The sequence below is a fragment of the Amblyomma americanum genome, chromosome 4, assembly GCF_052857255.1.
Source record: "Amblyomma americanum isolate KBUSLIRL-KWMA chromosome 4, ASM5285725v1, whole genome shotgun sequence".
NCBI lineage: Eukaryota > Metazoa > Arthropoda > Arachnida > Ixodida > Ixodidae > Amblyomma > Amblyomma americanum.
In genome coordinates this window covers 33,254,241-33,267,300 of record NC_135500.1, presented here as the reverse complement: position 1 = coordinate 33,267,300, position 13,060 = coordinate 33,254,241, and the positions used below count along the sequence as shown (strand labels likewise).

Below are 13,060 nucleotides of genomic sequence, written 5' to 3'. Positions count from 1 at the left end.
CAGTCGCGCCCGAGCGGTGCGAACTTTTGTATCTGGTAGTGTACATGGCTCTTCCCTGTCCGTTCTCGCTCGCCCCTTGCTGCGTTATTTCCGCCGGCCGCAGCTCGTGTGCGCAAGACATCAGATAGGAATTGCCGCGGCCGGAAGCATCTTTTTGTTCGGTTTTTTGTTGCAAAGAAACCATTACCGCTACTGCGCCTCTTATATGCTGCTGTTTCAACACAGCAGCCCCACTATGTGGTTTTGAATAGCTTGTCACAATGCACGATTACACAAGTGTCACTCGCGCTCAGTAACAAATTCACCTACTATCATGAAATAAAATTCGCCGTCGATAGGGGAGTCCCGTTCACGCTATTCCGACTCTGATAGGGCCTTTCGAAGCATGCTTTGTGCACGCATTTGTCTTACGCGTGGCTCTTATTTGCATAAACCATAGTTCGAGGTGAACCTGCAATAGAACATAACCGTTATTGCCGAAGTTAGAGATCAACGAAAGACATATGATGAAAAAATTCAAGGATACACAACCAGTTTATTTCGAACAAACAAAAAGATGTACATTAAAATTTCGCTGACTTCAGTCAGCTGGTTTCAGTGGAAACCAGAGTGTATTGCATTGCAAGTTTAGATATTTGGCTGCTGTCCTTTCCTGTGGTCACCTTCAGAACTTATAAGACTAATTCCTGCCAGTGTATTCAATTATTTATGAAAGGCTTGACGCATTTTGTGCCTTGCTTCAGCAACTGAGAAGACACATTAAATGCCAAGCAGCTGTTTTTACAGCTCCTGTTTGACCTAAGGTCCCTTCATGAGCTTTCGAAAAAGCAAAGCTGATCTAGGTGCTTTAGTTTGACCAATGTGGCTCAAGCTCTGACTGCAGTGCAGAAGCAGCGCACTTAATTAATTGTTAGGCAATGTTCCTACTTTCAACAATCATTTTTAGCACACAAGGTGGGGAGCTTCATATCAATGTTCATTTTTTTACCAAATAAAAACAACAACAGTTATTTTGCCTAGAATACGGACCAAAATGACACCTCCAGTGGGCCAATTACACTGACCTTCTTGCTGGATAGCATTATAATAGTAATACCTGCAACAAGCAAAATTAACTGGTTATAATGCTGCTTTTCCATGCTGAATAACTGTCTCAGTACTGCGAGTTTTTTCTCAGTTCGGGTGCCTCACACAGCCAGAATGGTTTGTGAAGCAACAGCTATCCCGCTCTAGAACAGCAAAAACAGTTCACTATCGTCTTTCACTACACTGTCGTCCTCAGCACCACAATTCACTACGTTCGCACGTTGGCCCGCCACGGTGGCTCCGTGCTTATGGCTGCTGGCTCCATGATCGCAGATTTAATTTCAGCTGCAGCAACTGCATTTTGATGGAGGCAAATGCAAGTGCACATCCAAGAACCTCAGGTGCTAAAATGTTTTTCCCATCTTCATATATGGCGTCCCTCATAGCTTGAGTCGCTTCGTGACGTTGAACCCCACAAATCCGAAACCCTCTCCACATTGCATGGTCTTGCTAACTTTGCAATACCACTGAAGTTTCATCCAGTTGACTTGCTTTTGCTACATCTAAGCAATGGCTTCTGCTGCTTTTCGCATCCCGATGCTTTTGCTGCCACACCTGGCAGATTGTTTTTCGGCAGAAATACGGCCATTCTCTTTCCTTAGGAATAAGTACACCCATGTTTGCAGAAAGCAATGGAGCAGCTTATTCGGAACGTTGTGGCACACAGGTATGCTGGTAGGCACAGCTTTAAGCACCGCCTTCTTCACAGCAACAACACTGAAGCGATTATGAAAAAGTGCTTCTTTGTTTCTCAAAAAAATGCTTCCACTGTTTTCAATAGCCTGAAAGCAGCTTCTGTCGGTACAACGAGGGGCATACAATCAGTCAGGAATGATTTCAGTTGCATCACCCTGCTGCAATCATTTGCTGGCTTGTTTGTTGGGATAGCAGCCGCACAAGAACGGCAAGTCTTAAAATTTTTCTTCACTTTGGACACCACATAACCACACAAATACTCGAAGGCCCCCTCGTCATCTACAGTGAAGGACTGCAGCATTGCTTTTGTAGGGCAAATGATGACCGTTGGCTGGGGTTTTGCCTGTTTGTCCTTAATGCCGACAAGCATTTCACCACCGACAGCAGTATAGCTGCCTTTAGGGCTTGGCCGCAGGAATTGTGCTAAGGATGCACTCCACAGTGTACACTTGAAATCCTTTGGCTTTGGCACTGGATTATGGGGCCGAATTGTCGAAAAGAAGTTTCGAGGGCATCTTGACAGACGAGAAAATAGAAAGAAGTTAAATCCGTGGTTTCTGTAAAGTTCTGTGGTTTCTGTAAAGTTGAATTTCGAGTGCTGATCTTGTTGATAAAAGAACACCGGTCTGAACAGGCTTCCATGCACCCCCTTTAGTGCCGATTGAGATGCTTTGAAATAGGCATATGATGCTCTCCAGAAAGTTGATGCCGTCTGGTCTCCTGTGCAGTAAGGCTTCCTTTTTTGTTCTGGATGTCATCAGTCCAAACCATTTTTGCACTTGGTCGACAAACCAAGCAGTTGTGAGGGCTGTCTCATCTAAGTGCCCCATTTCCACATAATACCGGGGTGCTGCAGCAGTATCATGATGGAAGAAGGTGTATCCTGGTGCCACTTTCATCTTGTCAAATTGGCCTGGACTGATGCATGCTATTTTTAGTCTAGGTGCTGCTTTAAAATCAGCCCCTGATTCAAGCTCTATCAGTTCTGCTATAGGTTTGAGACATACTTCATTTGTAGGTAGTTTGTTCACCCCAACAATTTCATCTGGCAGATATATATTCGGGCCTCTCGTGAGATGACTTCTCAAGTTCTTCAGCAGATGAGGCACATCTGCCATGAAGTACAGGCGCCGTGCAGTATCCTGCGGATTATTAACGTAACACTTTCGCTGCGTGCATTTGCCCACCGAAAGGCCAAAGCACCGCCATTGTGCCTGGTTGCAGGGTCCCATGTCCCCATCAATGGAATGCACTTTTACGCCAATGTTCTCACATGCCGCTATCAAAGCTTCAATCTTCATTTTGATGGTCGGAGCATGAAAGCTATTTTCTGTAAATTCATATGCGACTGTCTGCTTCCATCGTGTTGACAGCCCTCCGAGCATCATTACAAGGCCGTGTGTTGCCACACAGTCTTCAGGAAGCGTACCATTTGCAAGCAGAACTGATGGCACACCGATGATCTGGCCGGTCGATCAGTCGAAGTCTAGACCTTTGGAGATTTGGAGCTCATCAATCATTAGTACGGCATGCCTCTCTTCCTCAGAGATAATACCAATCTGAAAAGTAAAAATAGGAAGAATGTCTAGCAAGCCACTCACTGCACAAAGGCTTACTGGAACCCATATACATATTTTCTTCCCATGACTGCAATGAAAGACTACTTTTATATAATGACGGAAGCCAACAGTAATCGAAACCAAGGAGCATAGGGGATGTTTTTTTTTAATTTGTGGTGTCCACCAAAAGGAGGGCAGAAAGGTGATTATTTTTTAAAGATCACTGATTACAGAGCAAAAGAAAAAAATACAAACATGCTGCCAGTGTCATCTGAACCCACAACCTCCGAATCCCACGACCTGTGCTCTGCCAACTGGGCTACGGCAATGGGTGTCCAATCTTCTGCTTTCGGGGGAATTTGTGTACTGTAGCCTAACCTTAAGACCGTTCACCAGGACCGCCGTCATCCTTAGTGGCGGAAGCAGAGCGCTCAGTATTACTGGCTTGGATCCCACCATGCAGGTTTTTTCTGGTTTGTAATCAATTATCTTATAAAAATTAAGAGAATAATCACCTTATTGATCTTCCATTGATGAACATCACCAATTATTAAAAAAAATATATCCTCCATGCTCCTTCATTTCGGTAACTAATGGCTTCCATCATAAATGTCGTAACAATCCCCTCTTTTCCAATTCCTTTCTTTTATATAAGATATACACACACCTTTGAGCTAGTGAACCTTCTCTGTGAACAATATTTTTTGTTTGCAAACCTTTATTTTCAGCAGGTCCATCATTTCCATGAGGATCCCAGGCCTGAATTTGAAGCTTTCGATCCTCCGTTGTAAAGTGCGCTCTGTGGGAAGCGGGCTGGCCAGTTCCCGTACAACATCGTAGCCCAGCGATACACAGGCCAACCTCAGTTCCAGTGCCTTCAATGCAGTATCGTTGCTCCATGTTGAGCCTTGCGTTGTGCTCATCTGGAGGCTTCGAAGTTGGTCTGGATTGAATTATTTGCTGATGCCTGCATGCCACCAAAACAATAGTTGGTAATATAAGGCACAGCAATACTGGAGGTGTACCTATACCGATGGATGTTCAAAGAAGGTTTGAAACAAGCATCGGGTGACCTGCACTGTCAATTTTCGCCATCAGCTTCCACCACTGCCGTTTGAGATCAAATGTGATCTTAAAAAATACAGCAAAACATTGTACTTTTAGTGTGACAGCACTACTGATTTTGGGCTTTATGAGGCGGCCCATCTACCCACTGGGTTGTGGGCAACATGGAAGGTGTGCACACCTCGCATGCCTTCACCTATGCGAAGGCCTTCAAAGTAAATGCCTTCAGGGCGAACAACTTTAGGTCAAGGGCTAGGTCAAATGCCTTCAGCGCATATGGACTTTAGGTGCCCACCGCAACTAGTGCTACTGCACGATATTCCGCGCTTAGCCTTGCTAACCCATCTGCTCATTTATTTTTCTACACTGTACACACGTTAAATAGGCAGTGAAGCTTTGGTTTGGCACCCGAGTAGAATAGATAAGAGGCTTTATGTGAACAGTTCACTTGACACAGATATGAAATAACCAAGGGCAGGTTTAAAAATTACCACATATGAATTTTCACTTCTTTTTAAGTACAGACCTGAGTGTGTCAGTGAAGGTAATCCATGCAGGAGACATGCTGTGGTATTATAGGACTACCGACACATAATATTGGTTGCGTGCTTCCTTCAAAAGATGCGTTTGATATTAGAATAAAGGGAAAATAGCGTGGTATTCACCTAAGATCATTAAAAATTAACAGCCGAATTTTTACTCTTATGCTGTTTTGGTTTCATGAACCGAACGATGGCTGTGACGTGTAGTTGACCTTTAGGTCGAGGGAGGTACGAAAAACCTGCGATATAAAGACTTCTACATAGCTTCAATTCACTAAAACAGTAATACAACGCCAGCCCTTTTCCTGACTGGGTTGAACACCCGAAGGCGCAACAGCCCGGCATTTCGGCTGCTGCTGGGGGCACAAAAGAGCACCCGAAAAAGTAAAGTGACTTCCAGCGAACAGCAAAAAATAAAGAAAAGTCACCTCCGCTGAATGTCAGTCGCCAACACAACTATACGAGCAAGACACGTAGCGTGCAAGCGCCGTCGAACTAGGCAGCCGGACTACTTAGGAAGAACATGGCGGAACGGAACTAGTTCCCAACCGGAAGTGGGCGCTGTCCAATAGTGTGCGACGGCGGCGCCGCAAACGTTTTCGGTACTTTTTTAGAAAAGCTCATGAAGGGACTTTAGTTTGGATATGCCAGGATTCCAGAAGGAGCCTTTTGTGGTAATATGTTTCGGTTCCGAGGATGCGGATTTCTTCGAAGCTGATTCTATGGTCGGAGTCCTCGGAATGTTCGGCTACTGTATTGCGCTCTCTTGTCAATTTGCGGACGTCGTTTTTATGTTGCCGAATTCTTTCTTTGAAATTTCTGGTTTCGCCGGTGTAGCTTGCGTCGCAGTCGGCGCATGGAATTTTGTAGACAATGCCTTGGGTTCTTTCTCTCGGCGGCCGGTCTTTGGGAACAGGTAGGCAAAGCGCAACAGTGTTTGTTGGCTTGTGCACAACTGGAGACCCAATTTTTTTTTCGGGTCCTTGAAACTTCTGCACTTACCTCCGTGCGTTTTTTTTTGCATCCTGAACACGCTTTTGAACAATAATTATGGCTGCGTTCCGGAGCTCGCAGTGCTCCTCATCAAAACTAGTGTACTTGGATATATAGTTGCTGCTGTTGGGGATCGAGGTAACTAGTAGAATTACTTGTGGATGACATACATGTATGCGTGCCGCGGCTCGACAACTTTGCCGTTCTGACTCAAGGACAAATTAGCATGAATTCTGTCGCCATTGTCGATTGTTAGCCACGACCAAGCGGTCATGAATGCAAATGTTTGCTTCGCTCAAGTATACTAGGCTTATATAATCGGTTTTCTGTTCAGTTAGGTGCAGCTGCATGCGCTGCGCGCTGATGACAGATTAAGAGAATTGCTTGTGCTGCCTTGAGGTGCAAGCAACCAAAAAAAAGAGAAATATTGCTGCACATATTTTGTGCAGGCAGTTTCGGCCTGGTGCGTACCACCAGATTACCTGGTTAACGTGGAAGAGGCTGGGGGAGAACAATCGACGGATTCTACTCTGCTGTGTGCTGAGCGCTGTTCGAAAGAAGTACCAAGCGAGAACTGGTTTATATCCAAGCTTCGAGCATTACACGGAACGCCCAAACGAGAGAAAGTAAACGTCGCTGGCAGAAGATTACGTTGATCTGTGGTTCGCCAAAGCGCGGGCTGCAGCGAAGCAAGTGCAGTCGGACGGCCGGCCGAATTTCCGTGAATGGCGTCACTTCCGCCAGTTCTTCCTTTCTGCCGTCCCCCCACACGGCGCTTCAAGGAGCGATGAGGGCGTGCAGGCGGCGGGTTTTTAAGAAGCGATTGCAGCTCTGTTTGCGGACATAATCGGGAAAAATTTACGCACATGATTTTCAACGTCCTTTCTTCCCAACCACAGCGTTTCATGCGATTTGAAAACCGTTTCAGCGCGGTTCAGGTGTCCAACGATATATGAGACAGATACTGCGCCATTTCCTTTCCCCCAAAACCAATTATTATTATTATTATTATTATTATTATTATTATTATTATTCCCTTTAAGTGCACTCGTGGAATTTGTTCTGTTTCAAAAAGCTGTTTCAATATATATTGGAGAGTAATAAACTTCTCTATATGTAATTTGAGGGTTTATATATGCCATGTTTATTTTCTGGCATCGCCGCAGTCTGGCTTTAGCCGGCGACCGCTATGTACCCCGCGTTGAAGAGCCTGCGTCTCCTCATCTGGCAGTACCTATCTGACAGACTTGAAGTGGATAGGGAGGCGCGGTTTCTGTGACGGTGGCACACACGATTATTTGTTGTACAGGAAGGTCGGCTCGCTATTCGGTCGTTCCAGCGATGGTGGCGGCGCCACGCGGTCTCTTCCTGAAGCGGCGAGCCGGTGATCGCTCGGCGCGGCGCATGCGATAGCACTGGTTTGGAGCCTTAGAAAAGCGTCGTAACAGCATATTCTGTTATTCTACAATCTGAGAACATTCCAAATAGCAAACATGTTTCTGCCAACGCGTAAAGAGTTGAAACAGCAGTGAATAAGTTCATTCTGCAGGTTGGTAATGAGTTTAAGCCCAATGACCTGTCTGTTAATCAGCGACGTATTATGCTGACGCCACATCACCGCGTCGTCAATGCATTCCAATTCGGAGTTTTGTTCATACTACCAACGTAGCATATATTACAGCTGCATGAAAGCAGTGCACTGCTTAAACACTGAGCTGATATAGAATATATGGGTTATATTTTAAGGCGGACGTTTGCAGAAATCAGATTTGTCATCACGTTTCAGTGCATTCCGGTCTAGATTAAACACAGCTTTCTGGCCACGACGTGATTACTAAAGAGCGATATGAATGACAAGAACTTCACAATTGTACCTTCACTTTTCGAATATAATGCTTAACGTGGATGAATACTTGCAAACGCTTCTAAGCAACTGTCGTCTGCTCACTCGATCACAGCGTTTTCCCCCGCTAGTCAAAAACACATTTTGAGCGCTACTTTGACTGTATAATAAAGCTTGAATGACCCCCTGATGCTCTGAAACGTACGCTGCAGACGAACTACAGTCATCTGCAGCAAAGCTCCGCCCACATTCAGGAGTACCGAACAAAATTCCTCCCTGAGAAAATGTAGACCACTGGTAAAACTTTTCCGTTTACCTAAACAAGCGGTCAATCGCGCGTCGAAATTGTAGGCTCAAGGATTTCGGCGCATCTGGCTTGTTTGATACAGTCCAACATTAAAAATTCGATTTTGATCACTGTTGTAATTGGTATTAAGCGTTGTAATATTACGCTGCGGACCATGACGTCGTCCTTCTACTGTGTCTGTGTTTTTCGGCGCTACTGTTTTCCTTTCTGGGCCAGTGTTACCAACTGGTGATTTTCTTTTTCATTTGTTTCCTTATAAGATCAGGACGCAATATATACACATACCGTGTTTGCTCGGGTAAGGCCCGCACTCGTGTAGGCGCGAAATATAGCGTCAGACTGTCTGGGTCATTAAAGTAGTTTATTTCCACTTTCGGATGAGTTCCGAAAGAAGAAAGTGAACGCGCAGAAAATTACGGTTTAAAGTGTTCGCTGCACTTCACCACGCTGAGTTCGCAAGTTTCAACGCCAACTGTGTTTTGCGCACACGTCACTTGCGCACTAGGGGTTCCATGCTCATATCGATAAAAATTTATTTCGAGCCTATATTGCAGCCAAACTCAACCATATGATCTTATTAATAACCGAGAATCATTTACAGCTGGTTATCTACACCCTAAAAACCACAACAAAAGTGCCACAACGTCAAGCAGCCGCTTTGCTTCTATACAGACGCACGCTATGGCATCGCCGCAATCACCGCCTCGTCCGCCATGTTGCACTGCCTCCGCGCCACCTATATGAGCTAGAATGACAGAATACCGGCGCTACGGTATTGGCCAGGCCGAACCTCCCCCCCCCCCCCCCCACTTGTTTATCCCCGACTATGCTGTCTTGCTTAGGATGTTTGTTTAATTTTATGAGGGAATTACCCTGAAATTGCCCCCTCCCCCAGCCTTGTTGCCCTCGGGAGGGCTGTTTCTTTTTTTGCACTTGTGATTTGCGGTGAATTCGTGACATGAAGAGTGTGTTAAAAATAAGGTAATGTATTATTATTATTTTCTGGTTAGCCACCCGCTCTAAATGCATCTATTGTACCATCTGTCATGTGTGTGTATACATTGTTATGTTTGTTTGCACGGTACAATCAATTTCCTTTATGCATTTGGTAATATAGAGGCGCAAGGAATTGCAGGTGGCCATACGCACACTTTCTATAAAAGCACACCGCTTTATAACGATTTCATTTGATTCCAGTAAATAGGCTTACGATATTTGTTTATTAGCGGTAGAAGTTCCGACCAGAGGAGAACCCGGTGGGTGCATGGATGGATGGATGGAAACAACTTTTATCAGACGAAAAAAAAATATTCCAGGGTGGTCCCCTACTGGTCCAGAGTCCACGGGCTAGTGCTTCACATAAAGCCCGATACACCAGCCATTTCTGGTAGGCGGGCTGAGCAGTCCGTAAAGTAGCCTCCCAGGAAGAATGAGTGGGATTTGGGAGGGGGGTAGTGCGGGTTGACGGAACCCAGATGCCGATCGCTGATGAGACGGACGTGACAGGTCCAACAGTGGATGGGGGTTCTGCGCGTTGACGTCTGTCTGTCTGTCTGTAAGTCCGTCCGTCCGTAAGTCCGTCCGTCCGTCCGTCTGTCTGTCCGTCCGTCCGTCTGTCTGTCTGTTGCTGCCAGGAAGAAAGAAAAGAAAGTGCACAGGCCTGCTCACTGGCTCAAGCCGAGCCAAAATCGCTGCCACGTGCAGATAGAAGGAGAGTTGAAGGATGGGATAGAAAGACAGGATAGTAAAGACGCGCTAAAGACAAAGAACCCAGACACCGATCGCTGATGAGACGGACGTGACAAGCCCAACAGTGTAGATGTGACAGTGCGCACTGTAGCATCCATAATTGTGTTCAAAAGCAAATTATTTAAGTGCAGGGCCGGGGTGTTTGTTTTTCTTCTTATGTCTGGAAGTGTTGTCTTGATTTGCCATGCTGTGTACCTGCCATACTGTGTCCAACTACTACCGTCCATGACGTTAAAATGGCGAAAATATCTGTGCCACCTTTGCAACCTGTTCCTTTTCCAGAGAAACCTTGGCAAGAGGGACGGCAAAAGCCAATGGGCTCCTGGAATGAGGACCCGCCTAAACATTCTATGCATTAAACGTTTTTCTCTCTCTGAAACGCTATTCGTGTCATTTTTCGATTCCTCTGTAATCAGCCCCCACTATGTCTTTGTTTTGGATTACTTCAACCCTTCAACCACCGATTAAAGCGGTACTGGTGTCTTGGGCGCTAGTAAACAAACAAATAATTTTTCACATAACAGCTTCGATACACGGTCTCAGCCATTTTACTGGACTGATTTAGCCGTCAGTAATAATACTACGTTTATCTTTAAATCTCATGTTGCGTGCATCTTCTCAACAAAAATGATTGAACCAGATGGGGAGTGTTTATTTGAAAAAACCTTTATTATTCGGTGATAAAACAGTCCACTGTTCAAATGACATTCCTCTGGGACAGTTGGTATGATTCCATTTTTGGGCCAGCGTTAACAATAAGACGCATGAACATAGACATACAGAAACACGAAACACACAGCTGACAAACAACTTTAATAAAAAAAAGCGCGAAATGCATGGAAATATGTACAGTGGGTAATTGCGAAGAAGAGGTAGAGAGAGGGCAAAGGGCATTGCTAAAGTTCCCGCAACAGGAACAAATATAACAACAAAAGCTTGGAAAAGATGACGGAGCAGCCGTGAACGAGAACGAGAAGCCAGTGAGACCACACATTCTGAGGCCGCGTTGCAAATCTGTGTGCACGCGTGCTGAGAACCAACAGATGGCCGAAAATCAGTCCTTAGAACAGTCACAACATAAGATCTAGGCCACAAACCAGACAATGAAAGAACCGAAGGCGCGAAGCCGAAGAACCGTCGTCGCACTAAGTACAAAATTGCGGTAAAGTTTTGAAAACATTACCCGTCAGTCATTCTCTTCGTAAAACTGACAGATGTCCATTGCCGATGCCTTGGCATACCATTTAGGCAGAGAATGTTTTCGTAGATGAACGTGGGGCTTCTAATTGGATTGAGGTGAGCTTCTTCCCACAGCTACGGCAACCATGAAGATGGCTTTTTCGGCAGAACTGAAGCCGAAGTGACCTTAAATATTAATTGACGCTCTCGTACATTTGCTTCCAGCGCAAACTTCACTCCATGGAAGCGTTCCAACTCGAGCACATAAAGCGTATTCGGTTGCTTTCAAAAGGCTCCTCCGGGTGACATCAAATTCGCCGACACAGCAGACGCGTTTTCGCTGGCTGGGATGCAGTGAAAAGTCCCGATGTACCCTCACGCTGACGTCACATGCATAACGTATACCCTTGAAAAGGAGGCTCAATGGCCTTAGGAAGCAAACAGGGAACATAGCGGTGCGCTTTACAGCTGAGCCTCTCGCTTTGTAATGAAGTCTGGGGTGTTACTTTCGCTTAAAACTGCTGTAAACTGCGCACAGGGCTTCCGATTTTGTCTTACCTTGCCTACAAAATGTGGATGGTCGATGAATTCGGCCCATTTTTGAATTCCAGCGGCTGCTGACCCCAACCTTAGAGTCCCAAATCATTGCGCCTGCGCTGTCGTTTATGAGAGCTGAGGCAATGGGTATACCTCTTCGGCCTTTGTTGCTGAAGCGAATGTCGCTACGGAAAAGAACCTCGGCTGGTCTTCTGTGGCTCACACCATGGTGGTGAAGTATTTGCTTCCTTTGATTTGGCCGCGTCGACATAGACTGCTGCTGTGTCACAACTATATTGGTCTTCGATTCGTTAAGCACGGTTCGCTCTCCTAGCTGCGTGCCTCTCCGCTGTCATGTTTATGCGGAAGGGCAGGACTTTGATCTACTGTCTGATTGCGATCGGAAGCATCTCCCTGCAGCTAAAGTTGTACATCGGCTCTATCTCTAGCCTGTATAGTACCATGCGGCCTGCAGCGGAGGCTGAGAGCCTTAATATTTGTGCTTCCTTATGCGCCTTTATCAATTCTTCATGTGTGTTGTATACGCCTAGTTCCAGTAGCTTTTCGGTCTTGTTGTATCTGGGAAGACTTAGGACTGCTTTGTAAACCATTAAAATGGTCGCATTAACCGATTCTACGTCTCTTACCTTGAGTTTTCAATGGGATAGAGAGTATGCAGCGCGTATCATCATGAAGGCTTGCACTATTGAGCATATATCTTGCTCCTGAATCCCCTTATCTTTATTAGCTACTCTTCTGATCTGTCCTAGTACTTGTTTACTTGTGGCCCGAAAGGCCTTGAGGTCATCTTGACCTATCCCATCTTTATGGAATGCGAGGCCAAAGATCTTGAGGCTAATTACGTCGGCGATATCGTTTCCTGCAAGTTTGTTGTTTAAAAGTTTCCTTCGCATTAATGTGTTTTAGTGATCGCATCCAGCGCATGATCAATTTTCCGAGTGTAATCTCCGCAGCGACTATGCCTGACAAGAAATATTGCTTTTTGTGACAAAAATGGTTCACATTTGGAAAACAAGACGCCCCACTATCAATAAAGCCATTTCTGAGCCTCCATTTGTGTAAATGTAACGAACTGACATACAAATTCATGTCCTGAAAAATGCTTGTATTTAGAGCACACAAACATTCATGGCTATTTGTAGAACTCTCAGTGAGCTAGCTGAGTGCCTTGCATCGTGTACGTACACATAGTATGAAAGTATGAGCCCGCTTACTGAGTGCATGGTGAATCTTTATCGACGCGGCACTACAACAACGCGTTTTGCATAGCGGAAGATATTTTTCGGCGTCACTTCCGGTTGTCGATAGCTTCGGCACGACGTCTCTGCGTTGTGTCGGCTACTTGTAATTCACGAGTCCGTGGGTACGCATGCGCTTCGCAGCATGGAGAATTTCTGTAAAGTGGGTCTGCAGACTATACAAATGACTACATGACAAGAACACAGATAACCATACGAGTTGCGTACTCCAAAAAATTACTAAC

At 45.5% G+C, this 13,060-nt stretch overlaps 1 long non-coding RNA gene across 4 annotated transcripts in view; it reads right to left on the bottom strand.

Moving 5' to 3' along the window:
* Positions 1–515: 515 nt before the first annotated feature.
* The window catches only part of LOC144127854 (uncharacterized), a 36,583-nt gene continuing 24,038 nt past the window's right edge, over positions 516–13,060 (bottom strand). For 3 of the 4 annotated variants that reach the window (XR_013313587.1, XR_013313586.1, XR_013313588.1), the window contains 2 exons: positions 4,058–4,308; positions 516–3,341 (listed from right to left, as the gene is read on the bottom strand). This is a non-coding gene — a long non-coding RNA (uncharacterized LOC144127854). Of the gene's footprint in view, positions 3,342–4,057; positions 4,309–6,423; positions 6,501–13,060 lie in introns of those variants that run through there. The other variant, XR_013313589.1, reaches the window with a different exon arrangement.